The 18350-nt window shown below is 42.3% G+C and overlaps 1 protein-coding gene across 1 annotated transcript in view; it reads right to left on the bottom strand.

Moving 5' to 3' along the window:
- Positions 1-17317, bottom strand: part of TTLL4 (tubulin tyrosine ligase like 4) — a 39492-nt gene extending 22175 nt beyond the window's left edge. Inside the window, 1 exon segment of the mRNA NM_001205708.3 lies at positions 17059-17317. The gene's annotated coding sequence lies outside the window, so the exon portion shown is untranslated.
- Positions 17318-18350: the final 1033 nt, after the last annotated feature.

The raw sequence follows: 18350 nt of genomic DNA, 5'->3' as shown, positions 1-18350 counted from the left end.
ACACAACTGAACAACTGAACTGAACACTAGCACTGATGAAGGCTAGTTTGGGTACCTAGCAAATACCAGGTACTATGCTCATTTAATCCTCACAAAAACGCTATGCTCAATTTGCTGATGATGAACCCGAGTCTCAGTAAAGCTAAGTAACTTCACCATAATCAAACAACCAACAAGGAGTGGCCAGATTAAAACTTGAGTTTGTCTGGCTCCACGCTTCCTCTTAAATAGAAATGAAACACACACCTAGGCCCTGTTTCCAAACTTATCCCTAACCTTCAGGTGGAAGATAAAAGGCGGGTTGGAAACACTATGCTGAACCCCTTTGTGGGGAAGCACCCAAGAGCCCACCACTGTGTCCTCATCTGCACCATAGCCAAGCCTGCTTTCCCTCATAGCCACGGGCCCCCACTGCACACCCCCTCAGGGCTGGGTGAAGACAACTGTTCCACTCACCTCCCGCACACACTGCTCTGCATCCCTCCGCATGAATCCTCAGTGCCAGAACACTGGACGCAAGTGGCCCGGCATTTACCTTTTCCAGGCCCAACTCAAGCCCCATCCCACCCATGAAGATCTGCTGTGTATTTATTCCTCTAATTTAATGTTTTGCAAAGGCTATCTTTTACCACTGTTCTCTTTTCATATGAATATACTTCATAAGCCCCTGATGATTTTTATAGGGAAATCTTGGGTATCTGTAAAAGATAAATGCACAGCTATGTTAGTAGAAGTTGGAAGATCACTGCCCTAGTCTGGCCTTCTTCTCAGCAACGCTGCCCAAGTCTCCTCCCCCTAAAATATCATAAGATGTTAAGGGTTCCTAGAATAAAGTTTAAAAAATAATTGACTTGAGGGTAATGAATATTTTCTAGGTCAGTTATACCTCCACAAAGCTGTTAAAAATGAAACAATTTTTTTTTCCCCTGAGGGGATAAGAAAAGTAAAGAACTGCAGAGCATTCTGAAGATAAACAAAATGGCCTCAAACATCTCTATTTGTGTGGCTAGCTCTGTCCAATTCCTAGTCCCTCACCTGCCTCACCAAATGCAGGCCTGCATTTGTAGTAGCATCCTGCCTGCCTTCCCTGGATCCAACCTCTCTTCTTCTAAAGCAACCAGTCTCAGGAATCTCAACGTCCTGCCCCGCCATCTTTAAACAACATTCAGAAGCTGTCTATCTCATTCTGCCTTCCACTCTTTATGGGGCGTTTTGCCTCAAGTTTCTTCCTTAAGTGAGAGTGAATGATGAGCAGCCTATGCTAGAAAAACTATGACTGTTGTCTCAAACCACCAGGTCTCCAGAGGCCAGGCCAGACCAAACCAACTTGGACAAGGTATCTATTTCTACAGAAAGTAATTATTAATTACACATTGACTGTGTCACTCTCCTATATTACAGGAGTGTGTGGCTCTTGGGATCTGCAGTTTCCTTTTCCTCTTCCATCTGAGAGTTTCACTCAGTCACCAGAGGAACTCAGAACATCAGAAACAGTTCAGAGTCTAGAGTCACAAGATCTCTGATGAGATCACTTTAGTTGCCCAATAGTTATATAAGAAGATAGAAGTGACTTGGCTGGAATCAAACAGAATGAGGAGTGTAGGAATCAGACACATTTTCTCTTAACAGATAAATCCCAAACTGTCTCCCTAAAGAAAGTTGGAGGAGCATGGAACTTCTGTAAAGCCCTATTGAGAAAGAAAGGTCCACACGCCAACCTAATGAGAAGGGAGGGCCAATAGAAGTTGAGGGGGCAGCTCTTGTAGAACACAGTTACTGCAAAAGAAGTTAGCTAACCTCAGGGAAAAAAAAACAGCTTATAGCAGCTAAAGCTAAAGGAGGTCTATCTGCAAATTACTGAAAAGTGGAAACAGTTGAAGGCTTAACGTAATTAGGGGCTTCCCTGGTGGCTCAGACAGTAAAAAATCTGCCTGCAATGGAGGAGACCCGCATTCAATCCCTGGATTGGGAAGATCCTCTGGAGAAGGGAATAGCAAGCCACTCCAGTATTCTTGCCTGGAGAATCCCATGGACAGAGGAGCCTGGCGGGCTACAGTCCATGGGGTCGCAAAGAGTTGGACATGACTGAGCAATTAAGTACATTCTAACATAATTAAGTGACTAGCTCTCCTGAAGCCCTGATCTTCAGCAGCTTCAGAAAGAAACCTTGGGTGAACTTGAAGGCAATGGTCCTTAAAGTGTGGGCCCTTTCAGGGGTTCCACTAGGTGAAACTATTTCCATAACAAAACTAAGATGTGATTTGCCTTTTTAACTGTGCCAGCCTTTCCACTGATGGTGCAAGAGCAACGGTGGGTCAAACTGCTGTTTCCCCAGTAGGATTCAAGCCAAAGGTACCACGTGAGATTTTTCACCACCACACACTTCTACACTGCACAGCAAAGGAAGAAGTGCCAGGTTTACTTAAGAATGTCCTTGATGACACAGTGAAAAATGAAATCCCAATCCTCAAGTATATCTTTTTAACATTCTGTGTGATAAAATAAGAAGTACATATAAAACAGAAGACAACGGTTATCTGTAAGTAAAGCACTTATTTGAATTGCAAAATTTTTGTGGAACATCATGTTTACTTGAAAGAATGAAGGATACACAAATGATGGTTATTCAGACTTTGACACTTGGCAGGCGTTCTCTAGAAAATGAAACAGAGGACGCCTGTCACTTCAAGGGAAACAACTGACAGTGTTTGTTGCCAATGATAAAATTTGAGCTTCCAAGAGAAAATGAGAATTTGGGCAAAATTGTATCTGCCACCATGAGTTTGACAGCTTCCCAAAACTTAGCCATTTTTCTGATGACTGTGGTAATATTATTTTTTTATACTGTCATATAGAATGTGGCAACAACTCAATGAACCAGTATTTTCCCAAATTATCTATCACACAATGTCAAAAAATCAGACATGGGTAAAAGATCTGGTCAGAGATAGACCAATGGATTCTAATGTAACGAAGTATGAAAACCTCCCTGATAACATTTCAGATTCCATAGCAGCTAACCTTCATAACACCACCCCTTGTTAACGTCTGTGTAGTACCAAAGAATCGGAGAAGGCATTGGCAGCCCACTTCACTGTTCTTGCCTGGAGAATCCCAGGGACAGGGGACCCTGGTGGGCTTCCGTCTATGGGGTCGCACAGAGTCGGACATGACTGAAGCGACTTAGCAGCAGCAGCAGCACCAAAGAATACCCACTATCTGAAAAGGCTACACAAACATTCCTCCCTCTTGCAACTAATCCTCTATATGAGGCTAGATAATCCACATAATTCAACGAAACAGTACACTGAACCAACTGAAACAACAGAAAAAAAGTAGGAAAATCCAGCTGTCTCCAATTAAACCAGACATTAAGATTCTCAAAAATAACGCTACTCTTCTAACATTTTTGAAACAATACCATTTTTCATTTTTAAAAATGTGACTTGTTTATTTGTAATGAGTTTATTATTTCTAACTGAATTAATAAATACTTCAATTTCTAATGTGGAGTAGATATATATTCCACATTAAAAAGAATATACTGAAGATTCCAAAAATCTTTAATAAAAAAGTGCACATAAGAGACCAAAAAGCTTGAAAGCTCTGGTCTACAATGGCATTGCCTGTCCAGAATATCCAAGAGGCTCCTAAGGATGAGGTCTTTTTCATTTCAGGTCCTAACAGAAATTAGCATTCTCAGTATTTATTCCAAAACACCAGGTCTGGCTTCCCAGTTCTGCCAGAAGAGACAGTGAGAAGTTAAGAGCATTAAAGAAAAGTTTTCTCACATTTCAGTGACAGATCAAAGCATCTGATTTCACGCTCAAGTCCAGAACGCCTATGACTAGACAATTCCAAGGTTATCATAGGATGAAGGAATCTAACAGGAAAGCTAAACTCAACTCCACATAATAAGTACCAGATCCTGTTCGATCCCTGGATGGGGAAGACCCTCTGGAGAAGAGAATGGCTACCTACTCCAGTATTCTTGCCTGGTGAATTCCATGGCCAGAGGAGCCTGGCAGGCTGCAGACCATGGTGTTACAAAGAGTTGGACACGTCTGAGCAACTAACACTTAGTCTTTCAGTGAAAAACTTTTGTCAATGAAAAAGTTACTTTTCATTTACATACTCATTTTTGGATTTGACTTTAAATATTCTGCCTCCCTTCTTCCATCCCTTTTCCCCTACCTACTCCCTCAAAGTCAGTGTCCTCCACATGCAGTCTTCTCCCTTCTCCCCCTTCCCCCAAAGGAGGCACACAATAAGTGCTCAATAAATGGCAGATCCAACTATTAACACAGACTCTCTCAGAGCAGCCTCTTTTATCCCATGATCTCAACCACATCCTACATTCTCCAATTTTCTTCCATCTCTCAGGCCTACAGAACAACCTCTCAAGCTGAAGGAGCCTCAACTCACCATGTCCAAAGTGTAACTTCTTTACCTTTGTCCTCAAAGCTGCCCCTCCTCCTCCTGCCTCATCCTGCAGCACCACCTATTTGATCACTAAATTCAGAAACCTAGGATCATTCTAGACTGCTCCTGGTCCCACTCTCCTGACATTTACTTTGCCACCAGATTTTGTCCACTCTACCACTGTTAAAGTGAAAGTCGCTCAGTTGTGTCTGACTCTGCAACCCCGTGGACTATACAGTCCATGGAATTCTCCAGGCCAGAATACTGGAGTGTGTAGCCATTCCCTTCTCCAGAGGATCTTCCCAACCCCGGGATCGAACCCAGGTCTCCGACATTGCAGGCAGATTCTTTACCAGCTGACCCACCAGGGAAGCCCCTACCACTGTTAATCTAAACCCTCTCCCCCATTACAACCACCATAAAGCCCTCATGGTCTCTGGCCTGGTCTCTAGTTTTCTCACTGACTTCCAGATTTCAGTCTAAAATCTTACTTATTCAAACTGCACACTGACACTACGGTAACCTTAAAGACAGATCTGATGTTACCTTCCTGCTAATTACCTTTCCACAGTTTTCCCGCAATATACTTTTTCAGATTTTATCCAAGAATTCCCCAAGGAATGTTTAAAACCATATATTCCTTAGGGAGTTCCCTGGTGGACTAGTGGTTAGGATTTGGGCTTTCGCTGCCATGGCCCAGGTTCCAATCCTTGGTCAGAGAACTGAGATCCCACAAGCCAGAGAGTACAGGCCAAAAAAAAAAAAATTAAACCCATGTATTCCTTGTACATCTTAAAGTTGAACTCTAAAATTTTTCATCACAAGTTTATCCTTTTATTAAGAGAAGGTAGAAAATACTAAACAATTTATAGAAAGAACTAAGGTAAGGGTTAACTGTAATTGAAACAAATATTTCATGATGATTTAGTGAGTTTTAACTATCTGATTGAATAACACACATCCCACGTTGAAGGTCAGGAAGGGCAGCGGTGAGGAGATATCCCTCATGCAAGGTAAGGAGCAATGGCTGTGCTTTGCTGGAGCGGCCGTGAAGAGATACCCCACGCCCAAGGTAAGAGAAACCCAAGTAAAATGGTAGGTGTTGCAAGAGGGCATCAGAGGGCAAACACACTGAAACCATACTCACAGAAAACTAGTCAATTTAATCACACTAGGACCACAGCCTTGTCTAACTCAATGAAACTAAGCCATGCCCGTGGGGCAACCCATGATGGGCGGGTCATGGTGGAGACATCTGACAGAATGTGGTCCACTGGAGAAGGGAATGGCAAACCACTTCAGTATTCTTGCCTTGAGAATCCCATGAACAGTATGAAAAGGCAAAATGATAGGATACTGAAAGAGAAACTCCCCAGGTCAGTAGGTGCCCAATATGCTACTGGAGATCAGTGGAGAAATAACTCCAGAAAGAATGAGGGGATGGAGCCGAAGCAAAAACAATACCCAGCCGTGGATGTGACTGGTGATAGAAGCAAGGTCCGATGCTGTAAAGAGCAATATTGCATAGGAACCTGGAATGTCAGGTCCATGAATCAAGGCAAATTGGAAGTGGTCAAATAAGAGATGGCAAGAGTGAATGTCGACATTCTAGGAATCAGCGAACTAAAATGGACTGGAATGGGTGAATTTAACTCAGATGACCATTATATCTACTACTGCGGGCAGGAATCCCTCAGAAGAAATGGAGTGGCCATCATGGTCAACAAAAGAGTCCAAAATGCAGTACTTGGATGCAATCTCAAAAATGACAGAATGATCTCTATTCGTTTCCAAGGCAAACCATTCAATATCACAGTAATCCAAGTCTATGCCCCAACCAGTAACACTGAAGAAGCTGAAGTTGAACGGTTCTAGGAAGACCTAGAAGACCTTTTAGAACTAACACCCAAAAAAGATGTCCTTTTCATTATAGGAGACTGGAATGCAAAAGTAGGAAGTCAAGAAACACCTGGAGTAACAGGCAAATTTGGCCTTGGAATACGGAATGAAGCAGGGCAAAGACTAATAGAGTTTTGCCAAGAAAATGCACTGGTCATAACAAACACCCTCTTCCAACAACACAAGACTCTATACAAGGACATCACCAGATGGTCAACACTGAAATCAGACTGATTATATTCTTTGCAGCCAAAGATGGAGAAGCTCTATACAGTCAACAAAAACAAGACCAGGAGCTGACTGTGGCTCAGATCATGAACTCCTTATTGCCAAATTCAGACTTAAATTGAAGAAAGTAGGGAAAACCACTAGACCATTCAGGTATGACCTAAATCAAATCCCTTATGATTATACAGTGGAAGTGAGAAATAGATTTAAGGGCCTAGATCTGATAGATAGAGTGCCTGATGAACTATGGAATGAGGTTCGTGACATTGTACAGGAGACAGGGATCAAGACCATCCCCATGGAAAAGAAACGCAAAAAAAGCAAAATGGCTGTCTGGGGAGGCCTTACAAATAGCTGTGAAAAGAAGAGAAGTGAAAAGCAAAGGAGAAAAGGAAAGATATAAACATCTGAATGCAGAGTTCCAAAGAATAGCAAGAAGAAATAAGAAAGCCCTCTTCAGTGATCAATATAAAGAAATAGAGGAAAACAACAGAATGGGAAAGACTAGGGATCTCTTCAAGAAAATCAGAGATACCAAAGGAACATTTCATGCAAAGATGGGCTCGATAAAGGACAGAAATGGTATGGACCTAACAGAAGCAGAAGATATTAAGAAGAGATGGTAAGAATACACAGAACTGTACAAAAAAGATCTTCACGACCCAGATAATCACGATGGTGTGATCACTGACCTAGAGCCAGACATCCTGGAATGTGAAGTCAAGTGGGCCTTAGAAAGCATCACTACGAACAAAGCTAGTGGAGGTGATGGAATTCCAGTTGAGCTATTCCAAATCCTGAAAGATGATGCTGTGAAAGTGCTGCACTCGATATGCCAGCAAATTTGGAAAACTCAGCAGTGGCCACAGGACTGGAAAAGGTCAGTTTTCATTCCAATCCCAAAGAAAGGCAATGCCAAAGGATGCTCAAACTACTGCACAATTGCCCTCATCTCACACGCTAGTAAAGTAATGCTCAAAATTCTCCAAGCCAGGCTTCAGCAATACGTGAACCGTGAACTTCCTGATGTTCAAGCTGGTTTTAGAAAAAGCAGAGGAACCAGAGATCAAATTGCCAACATCTGCTGGATCATAGAAAAATCAAGAGAATTCCAGAAAAGCATCTATTTCTGCTTTATTGACTATGCCAAAGCCTTTGACTGTGTGGATCACAAGAAACTGTGGAAAATTCTGAAAGAGATGGGAATACCAGACCACCTGATCTGCCTCTTGAGAAATTTGTATGCAGGTCAGGAAAGCAACAGTTAGAACTGGACATGGAACAACAGACTGGTTCCAAATAGGAAAAGGAGTTCGTCAAGGCTACATATTGTCACCCTGTTTATTTAACTTATATGCAGAGTACATCATGAGAAACGCTGGACTGGAAGAAACACAAGCTGGAATCAAGATTGCCGGGAGAAATCTCAATAACCTCAGATATGCAGATGACACCACCCTTATGGCAGAAAGTGAAGAGGAACTCAAGACCTCTTGATGAAAGTAAAAGTGGAGAGTGAAAAAGTTGGCTTAAAGCTCAACATTCAGAAAATGAAGATCATGGCATCCGGTCCCACCATTTCATGGGAAATAGATGGGGAAACAGTGAAAACAGTGTCAGACTTTATTTTTCTGGGCTCCAAAATCACTACAGATGGTGATTGCAGCCATGAAATTAAAAGACGCTTACTCCTTGGAAGGAAGGTTATGACCAACCTAGATAGCATATTCAAAAGCAGAGACATAACTTTGCCAACAAAGGTTTGTCTAGTCAAGGCTATGGTTTTTCCTGTGGTCATGTATGGATGTGAGAGTTGGACTGTGAAGAAGGCTGAGCGCCGAAGAATTGATGCTTTTGAACTGTGGTGTTGGAGAAGACTCTTGAGAGTCCCTTGGACTGCAAGGAGATCAGCCCTGGGATTTCTTTGGAAGGAATGATGCTAAAGCTGAAACTCCAGTACTTTGGCCACCTCATGCGAAGAGTTGACTCACTGGAAAAGACTCTGATGCTGGGAGGGATTGGGGGCAGGAGGAGAAGGGGACGACAGAGGATGAGATGGCTGGATGGCATCACTGACTCTATGGACGTGAATCTCAGTGAACTCCGGGAGCTGGTGATGGACAGGGAGGCCTGGCATGCTGCGATTCATGGGGTCGCAAAGAGTTGGACACGACTGAGCGACTGATCTGATCTGATCTGATAATAAGTGCTGTTGGGCATCTTTTCATGTGTTTGTTAGCCATCTGTATGTCTTCTTTGGAGAAATGTCGGCTTAGTTCTTTGGCCCCTTTTTTGATTGGGTCATTTATTTTTCTGGTACTGAGCTGCAGGAGCTGCTTGTATATTTTTGAGATTAATTCTGTGTCAGTTGTTTCATTTGCTATTATTTTCTCCCATTCTGAAAACTATCTTTTCACCTTGCTTATAGTTTCCTTTGTTGTGGAAAAGCTTTTAAGTTTAATTAGGTCCTATTTATTTTTGCTTTTATTTCCATTACTCTGGGAGGTGGCTCATAGAGGATCCTGCTGTGATTTATGTCAAGAGAGTGTTTTGCCTATGTTTTCCTCTAGGAGTTTTATAGTTTCTGATCTTACGTTTAGATCTTTAATCCATTTTGAGTTTATTTTTGTGTATAGTGTTAGAAAGTGTTCTAGTTTCATTCTTTTACAGACGGTTGATCAGTTTTCCCAGCACCACTTGTTAAAGACATTGTCTTTTCTCCGTTGTATATTCTTGCCTCCTTTGTCAAAGATAAGGTGTCCAAAGGTGTGTGGATTTACCTCTGGGCTTTCTATTTTGTTCCATTGATCTATATTTCTGTCTTTGTGCCAGTACCATACTGTCTTGATAACTGTGGCTTTGTAGTAGAGCCTGAAGTCAGGCAGATTGATTCCTCCAGTTCCATTCTTCTTTGGTTATTCGAGGTTTTTTGTATTTCCATAGAAATTGTGAGATTATTTGTTCTAGTTCTGTGAAAAATACTGTTGGTACCTTGATAGGGACTGCACTGAATCTATAGATTGCCTTGGGTAGTATACCCATTTTGACTATATTGATTCTTCTGATCCATGAACATGGTATATTTCTCCATCTATTTGTGTCTTCTTTGATTTCTTTCATCAGTGTTTTATAGTTTTCTATACATAGGTCTTTTGTTTCTTTAGGAAGATTTATCCCTAAGTATTTTATTCTTTTCATAGCAATGGTGAATGAAACTGTTTCCTTACTTACTCTTTCTGTTTTCTCATTGTTAGTGTATAGGAATGCAAGGGATTTCTATGTATTAGTTTTATATCCTGCAACTTTACTATATTCATTGATTAGCTCTAGTAATCTTCTGGTGATGTCTTTAGGGTTTTCTATGTAGAGGATCATGTCATCTGCAAACAGTAAGAGTTTTACTTCTTCTTTTCCAGTCTGGATTCCTTTTATTTCTTTTTCTTCTCTGATTGCTGTGACTAAACCTTCCAAAACTATGTTGAATAGTAGTGGTGAGAGTGGGCACCATTGTCTTGTTCCTGACTTTAGGGGAAATGCTTTCAATTTTTCACCATTGAGAATAATGTTTGCTGTGGGTTTATCATATATGGCTTTTATTATGTTGAGGTATGTTCCTTCTATGCCTGCTTTCTGGAGGGTTTGAATATGTTGAATTCTGTCAAAGACTTTCTTTGCATCTATTGAGATAATCATATGGTCTTTATCTTTCAATTTGTTAATGTGGTATATCACATTGATTTGCAAATATTGAAGAATCCTTGCATCCCTGGGATAAAACCCATTTGGTCATGATGTATCATCTTTTTAATATGTTGTTGGATTTTGTTTGCTAGAATTTTGTTGAGAACTTTTGCATCTATGCTCATTGGTAATACTGGTCTGTAGTTTTTTTTGTGGCATCTTTGTCTGGTTTTGGTATTAGGGTGACGGTGGCCTCATAGAATGAGTTTGGCAGTTTACCTTCTTCTGGAAGAGTTTGAGTAGTATAGGTGTTAGCTCTTCTCTAAATTTTGGTAGAATTCACCTATGAAGCCATCTGGTCCTGGGCTTTTGTTTGAAGATTTTTTATTACAGTTTTGATTTCCATGCTTGTGTTGGGTTTGTTAAGATTTTTCTATTTCTTCCTGGTACAGTTTTGGAAGGTTACACTTTTCTAAGAATTCGTCCATTTCTTCCAAGTTGTCCGTTTTGTTGTCATACAGTTGGTGACAGTAGTCTCTTATGATCCTTTGTATTTCTGTGTTGTCTGTTGTGATTTCTGCATTTTCATTTCTAACTCTGTTGATTTGATTCTTCTCCCTAGCTAATGGTTTGTCTATTTTATCTTCTCAAAGAACCAGCTTTTAGCTTTGTTGACTTTTGCTACAGTCTCCTTCGCTTATTTTTCATTTATTTCTGCCCTAATTTTAATGATTTATTTCCTTCTACTAACCCTGGGGTTCTTCATATCTTCTTTTTCTAGTTGTTTTAGGTGTAATATTAGGTTATTTATTTTATTTTTCTCTTGTTTCTTGAGGTAAGCTTGTATTGCTATGAATGTTCCCCTGAGCACTGCTTTTACTGAATCCCATAGGTTTTGGGTTGTCATGTTTTCATTTGTTTCTATGCATATTTTGATTTTTTTGTATTTCGGAGATTGTTGTTTATTCAGAAGCATGTTGTTCAGCCTCCATATGTTCGCATTTTTAATAGTTTTTTTTTTCCTGTAGTTGACATCTAATCTTACCACAGTGTGATCAGAAAAGATGCTTGAAATGATTTCAATTTTTTTGTATTTACCAAGGCCAGATTTATGGCCCAGGATGTGATCTATTCTAGAGAATGTTGTGTGTGCACCTGAGAAAAAGGTGAAATTAATTGTTTTGGGGTGAAATGTCCTACAGATATCTATTAGATCTAACTGGTCCATTGTATCATTTAAAGTTTGTGTTTCTTTGCTAATTTTCTGTTTGGCTGATCTAGCCATAGGTGTGAGTCGGGATTAAAGTCTCCCACTATTATTGTGTTATTGTTAATTTCCCCTTTCATACTTGTCAGAATATGTCTTACATATTGTGGTTCTATGTTGGGTGCATACATATTTATAATTGTTATATCTTCTTCTTGGATTGATCCTTTGATCATTATGTAGTGTCCTTCTTTGTCTCTTTTCACAGCCTTTATTTCAAGGTCTATTTTATCTGATTTGAGTATTGCTACTCCTGCTTTCTTTTGGTCTCCATTTGCATGAAATATCTTTTTCCAGCCCTTCACTTTCAGTCTGTATGTGTCCCTTGTTTTGAGGTGGATCTCTTGTAGACGGCATATATAGGGGTCTTGTTTTTGATCCATTCAGCCAGTCTTTGTCTTTTGGTTGGGACATTCAACCCATTTAAATTTAAGGCAATTGTTGATAAGTATGATCCTGCTGCCACTTACTTTGTTGTTTTGGGTTCAAGTTCATAAACCTTTTCTGTGTTTTCTGTCTAGAGAAGATCCTTTAGCATTTGTTGAAGAGCTGGTTTGGTGGTGCTGAATTCTCTCAGCTTTTGCTTGTCTGTAAAGCTTTTGATTTCTCCTTCATATTTGAATGAGATCCTTGTTGGGTACAGTAATCTAGGTTGTAGGCTTTTCTCTTTCATCACTTTAAGTATATCCTGCCATTCCCTTCTGGCCTGAAGAGTTTCTGTTGAAAGATAAGCTGTAATCCTCATAGGGATCCCCTTGTGTGTTATTTGTTGCTTTTCCCTTGCTGCTTTAATATTTGTCCTTTGTGTTTGAACTTTGTTAATTTGATTAATATGTGTCTTGGGGTGTTTCACCTTGGGTTTATCCTGATTGGGACTCTCTGGGTTTCTTGGACTTGAGTGGCTATTTCCTTCCCCATTTTAGGAAAGTTTTCAATTATTATCTTCTCAAGTATTTTCTCATGCCCTTTCTTTTTGTCTTCTTCTTCTGGGATGCCTATGATTCGAACGTTAGGGTGTTTAACACTGTCCCAAAGGTCTCTGAGGTTGTCCTTTTTTTTTTTCCTCTCTGCTTCACTTATTTCCACCATTCTATCTTCCACCTCACTTATCCTGTCTTCTGCCTCAGTTATTCTACTGTTGGCTCCCTGCAGAGTGCTTTTGATCTCAGTTATTGCATTACTCATAACTGATTGACTCTTTTTAATTTCTTATAGGTCCTTGTTAAACATTTCTTACATGTTCTTAATCCTTGTCTCTAGTCTATTTATCTGTAACTCCATTTTGTTTTCAAGATTTAAGATCATCTTTATTATCATTATTCTGAATTCTTTTTCAGGTAGACTCCCTATCTCCTCCTCTTTTGTTTGGTTTGGTGGGCATTTATCGTGTTCCTTTACCTGCTGAATATTTCTCTGCCTTTATATTTTGTTTAGATTGCTGTTTGGGGTGGCCTTTCTGTAGGCTGTAAGTCTGTGATTCCTCTTTATTGTGGAGCTTGCTCCCTGTGGGTAGGGTTGGTCTAGTGGCTCGTCAAGGTTTCCTGCCTGATTAGGGGAGCTTGCGCCTGTGTTCTGGTGGGTGAACTGGATCTCTTCTCTCTGGAGTGCAATGAAGTGTCCAGTAGTAAATTTTGGGGTGTCTATGGGTTTGGCATGGCTTTGGGCAACCTGTATTTTAATGCTCAGGGCTGTGTTCCTGCATTGCTGGAGAATTAGCATGATATGTCTTGCTCTGGAACTTGTTGGCTCTTGGGTAGAGCTTGGTTTCAGTGTAGGTATGGAGGCTTTTGGATGAGCTCTTGTCTATTAATGTTCCCTGGAATCAGGAGTTCTCTGGTGTTCTCAAGTTTTGGATTTAAGCCTCCTGCCTCTAGCTTCCAGTCTTATTCTTACAGTAGCTTCAAGACAGCACAGATGATAAAACATCTAGGTTAATGGTGAAAAGATTCTCCACAGTGAGGGACACCCAGAGAGGTTCACAAAGTTACATGGAGAAGAGAAGAGGGAGGAGGGAGACAGAGGTTACCAGGAGGAAAAGAGGGGGGAGTCAAAAGGGGAAAGACCAATCTAGCCAGTAATCAGTTCCCTATGCATTCTCCACAGCCCGGAACACCCAGAGAGATTCACAGAGTTAAGCAGAGAAGAGAAGGGGGAGGGAGGAGAAAGAGGTGACCTGGGGGAGAAAAGGGAGAGTCAAAAGGGGAGAGAGCAATCAAGCCAGTAATCACACCCCTAAGTGAAAAAAAGATACTGAAGATTAGATTCTTAAAGGTACAAAATTGATAACAAATACCAAAAAGCAAAGATTAACAATCTAGAGTAGAGGTTAGACTCTCAAAAATACGTTAAAAATACAAAACAAAATCAATCACAAAAATTATAAAATATATATATGAAATTTGCTTTAAAAATGCACTTTTTTTTTTGCAAGGTAATAGTAAGTTATTAAAATGAAAATTAAAGGAGTAATAGAGAACTTAAAAATCAAAAAATGATAATAGTAAAAATATATCTAGGAATTTCTCTAGAGCTGTTGTGGGCTGTGTGGGGTCAGTTCAGTTTCAGATAGTTTCTTGTTCCAGCTTGTACTTGTTCTCGAGGTCTAATAGGCCCCTTCCAATGCTTAGTCAATGTTAACTACAGGGTTTTAATCTGTTGCACCTGTCACTTCCAGAGTGGTTTCCTCTTCGTTTATTTTGGCTTCCTCTTTTTGCAAGTCTCTTCAGTGTCTAATTTCCATTCTGACACAAAGGGGCGAAGGTGGTCACTTATTTAGGCTCACTTGTTCAGTTGTATTGTGGGGAGGGAGGAACACTGCAAACAAATATCACTGGCATGTGTGGGGAGTGCTTGCAATGTATGGACCACACTGGGTTTGCCCCAGCTCACGGCAGCGCGTGCTTTCCAGGTCTACAATGCTCAGGCAACAGGTTGCTCTGCAGGGGTACTGTCCAAAGTGGGCCCTGAGTTTCGTGCACTTCCCAGGTCTAAGATGCTCAGGTTCAGGTTCTCGGCTACTCCACAAGGGCACAGACTCAGTTGGGCGTGCATTTTGTGCCCTTCCCAGGTCAGAGCAGCTCAGGTGACCAGGTGATTGGCGAGCACACTGTCCCAGGTGGGCCGTGTGTCTTAATCACCTCCCTGGTCCAGCCACTCTGTTTCCCAGGTGCGTAGCAAGAGCACCGTCTCAGGTGTGCCATGTCTCCTCTGGGGAGATGATCTCAGGCTGCGACCCTCCTGGCAGATGTCAACCATCCAGGATCCCAGGAAGACGTGGTTAGCAACTGGGAGCCTGCTCACAGTTTGGTGGAGGATCCCAGTCTCTGGGGCCAAGATTGCCCCTTGCCTTCTGGCTCTGGCTGTCAGACATCTGCCTCTCTGCCTCTGGTGGGGGAGGAGCCTGTGTGCAGCCAGCTAGCTCTCCTTTGGTTTTTGCTCAATTCTTTGTTCTATGAGTCGGCCAGGCTGCAGGTTGGGTTAGGTTAGAGCCTTTCGCGGGAAAGTTTTTTTTTTTTCCCTCTCTGGCTATCCGATGGTTTGGGTTGCTATTTCACGTTAGCTCCCTCAGATTGTCCTCAGGGCATTCTGGTCCAGTCCTTACCCTAAAGCATGCAGCCCACGCCTCCCTGTCCAGCCCCCCGATCGCTGGTGTCGGATGCGTGCCTGCAACTAGGCTACTTCTCCGCTGTAAGTTGAGGTTAGGCGTGTATTCTGTGGGTTTTTTTTTTTTTTTTCCTCCTGGTTATGTAGCCCTCTGAGATTCCAAAACTGCCCACAGACCCGCAAATGAGAGGGTTTTCTGCTGTTTGGAAACTTCTCTTCCTTCAGGACTCCCTTCCCAGGACAGGTCTCCATCCCTAACTCTGTTCTCTCTTTTTGTGTTTTATATTTTGTCCTACCTCCTTTCGAAGAGAATGGGCTGCCTTTCTGGGTGCCTGGTGTCCTCCGCCAGCATTCAGAAGTTGTTTTGTGGAAGTTGCTCAGCATTCAAATGATCTTTCCATGAATTTGTGGGAGAGAAAGTGGTCTCCCTGTCCTATTCCTCTGCCATCTTGGGACCACCCCCAACCTGGTTTTTATACACAGAATAACACACTACAGCAAAATTTGGAAGCATAAGAGATATGACACTCTCTACCCCTTTTCTTGTAAGGTCAGTTTCAGAAGAGTTCATTTGGAAGCTAAGGATCTGGAAATTGATTCTTCTAAAACTGCATGTGGGGCTTCCCTTGTTTTCCAGTGCTGAAGACTGAGCTTCCACTGCAGCGGGGCTCAAGTTTGATTTCTGATCAGAAAGATTCCCTGAAGAAAGAAATGGCAACCCACTCTGGTATTCTTGCCTGGGAAATCCCATGGACAGAGGAGCCTGCCTGGCAGGCTACAGTCCATCGGGCAGCAAAGAGTAGGATAGAACTGAGCAGGAAAGTTCCCTGCAAACCCAGCTCAGGTCTGTCAGACTGTTTCCAGTTCTCTTTTCAGGCCTTGCTGTATCTTTACTAAAGATACTTTGTATCTGGAAGGTCCTCTCACCTCTTTATTCCCAGAAAACATTTGATGATTTTTCAGTGCTACATTCAGTCCAATCAATAAAGAGCTCCTAACTTTTGGGAACTAAGAGGGGGTGGTTTTCATACAAACAGTACCTCAGTATTTATTGCAAATAACTAAGGATAGAACACCTTCCCAAAGGGCCCCCCTGCTACTTGTTGACTGCCTAAATCAACAGGTAATTAAGTTAAGGAAGATGGAATCTGGAGTATCTGAGTAGATAGGAGTAACTCCCCAAGGAAGGAAGGATTAAAACATTTCCTAGATGTAGAATGGAAATGTGAAGATAACAGAGTTTTCCAAATAAATTTGGGTTAAATATTTTTCTAATGTTCTATTAGAACACACACCACACAATATGACAAATGCTGTTTACATGCTTAAAATTTCCCCTAAACTCTGTGCAAACATGCCTGCCCTGTGCACCCCTGTATCCCCCAGTGCCTTCCATAATGCCCTGGCTCACTAAGTATTTGTCGATGCTTATTAAAAATTGTTAAATGATTAAAGGAAGTAATGGATTGATGAACACATGAAGAGTTAAATTCTACACAGTTAAGGAAAGTATTTCTCTACAGACAGTGAAGATGGGGAAGTTAAAAGCGGGGTATTCATGTTAAATTCAGCCGTGAGGCCTGAGAGGACCTTGGGCTCACACTAAAGAGAGGGGAATTTAAACTACAGTGGGGCGGGAAAGGAAGCTCGAGGCCTAGGGTGAAAAGATGCTGCAGGATTCGGGGAACCAGAGGAGGGGCGACTAAGTTCACTGGGTGCGGCGGGAAAGGGGGTCAAGAAAGGGTGCAGAGGGGTTCCGAGGAGGCGCGAAGACCTGGCAGGGTAGGAGGCCGCGGATCCCTCTCTTCCCAGGTGATGGAGAGGTGGCTGGCAGGAAGCAGGGCTGGGCAGGAGCAGCCAGAGGGCTGGAGGCCGCGTCAAAAGGCCCGGGGCAGAAGAAGGGGAGAGAGAGTCGAGCCGGCAGAGGGCCGTTGCCCCAGCTCCGCGGCCACACTCACCCAGCGGACTCAGCTTCGCCGCGGCTGGGCGCCGGCTCCGCGCTGCTTCCTCCCTCGGCCTGCGGGCGAGCTGGCGGCCTCAGGCTCCCCTAGCAACCACGCACGGCCACGCGACCCGCGCTCTCAGCCGCCAGCGCGGCTGCCACCAGACACGCACTGCGCGCGCCCCCAGCGGACGCACGGAGGGCCTGAAGGGGCGATCCCAGCGGGAGGGAGGCAGGCGCGCGGAATCTCGGGGCTAATGGAGCTTGGAAAGGCGGCGGTCACAGGGCTCGCGCACGCGCAGCCACTTTAACGCGGGTGGGACTCGCAGAGCGGAATTCTGGGAGGTGTAGTCTCGAGGTTAAAGCCCTGAAAGGCTACGTTCCGGCACGCCAGGACCCTCTATACTTTGATTCTACCTAACCCGTATGGACTCTTTCTTTGGCCGTGCCTTAATTCGCTCCTCTAAAACCAAAGAACTCAGAGTTCATTAAATAATTTTCTTGTAGTACTTTCCAATTAAAAGCCTTTGCGTTTGACCCCAGGAAAGAAGAGAGCGCCAGATCCGCTATGCTTCGCTCTTCCTACCTTCTCCTAACCCCAACCCAAGCAGCAGGCTCCAATTACAGTCACCTGCTTTCTGAGCTTCAAGTGTGAACATTAGCAAACACTGACTCAATTAATTATCTCCCCAGGCAGGATAGATAGTGCCCCCTCAGACTCAGACGTCCCTGGTTCTTCTGAATTCAGAGATTTCAGAAGAACTGGAGGGTGAAAAGAGCTTTTCTAAATAGTCTGCTACAGAAATAATAGGAACAATAAGAGATGAAACTAATTTAAGGAAAACAATCTGGGCCACAGCAAAGATGCTTAATAAATAATTGATTCAGGCAACAGTCACTGATTAGCTATAAATTATATCTCATGATGCGATGCAATTTGAATTACACAGTAACATTAGAAAGTAGTATATTTTTGTCTAAAAATCAGTTGAATCTGAATCTAATCAAGCTTTTGGCTCCAACTTCCAGTTTACAGGAAATAAAGAGAAACTGTCACAAGAAGGCCATCTGACAAATCCAGAATGTAGGCCAATGTATAGAGGAATGACCTTATTTCTTCAACAAATTCAGAGTATAAAAAAAGAGTGAGGTTTCCTATGTTGTAAGATACTTAAGAGACATAATCACATCAATGAGTGGACCTTGTTTAGATACTGATTCAAATAAGCCAACTGCAATTGTCTTTTGAGACAATAGAGAAATCTGAATATAAACAGGGGACATTAAGAACATAGATAACGTTAAGAA

The sequence above is a fragment of the Bos taurus genome, chromosome 2 (genome assembly GCF_002263795.3).
Source record: "Bos taurus isolate L1 Dominette 01449 registration number 42190680 breed Hereford chromosome 2, ARS-UCD2.0, whole genome shotgun sequence".
Classification (NCBI taxonomy): domain Eukaryota; kingdom Metazoa; phylum Chordata; class Mammalia; order Artiodactyla; family Bovidae; genus Bos; species Bos taurus.
Note: the sequence above shows the minus strand (reverse complement) of the source record. Positions and strands in the feature narration are given on the sequence as shown.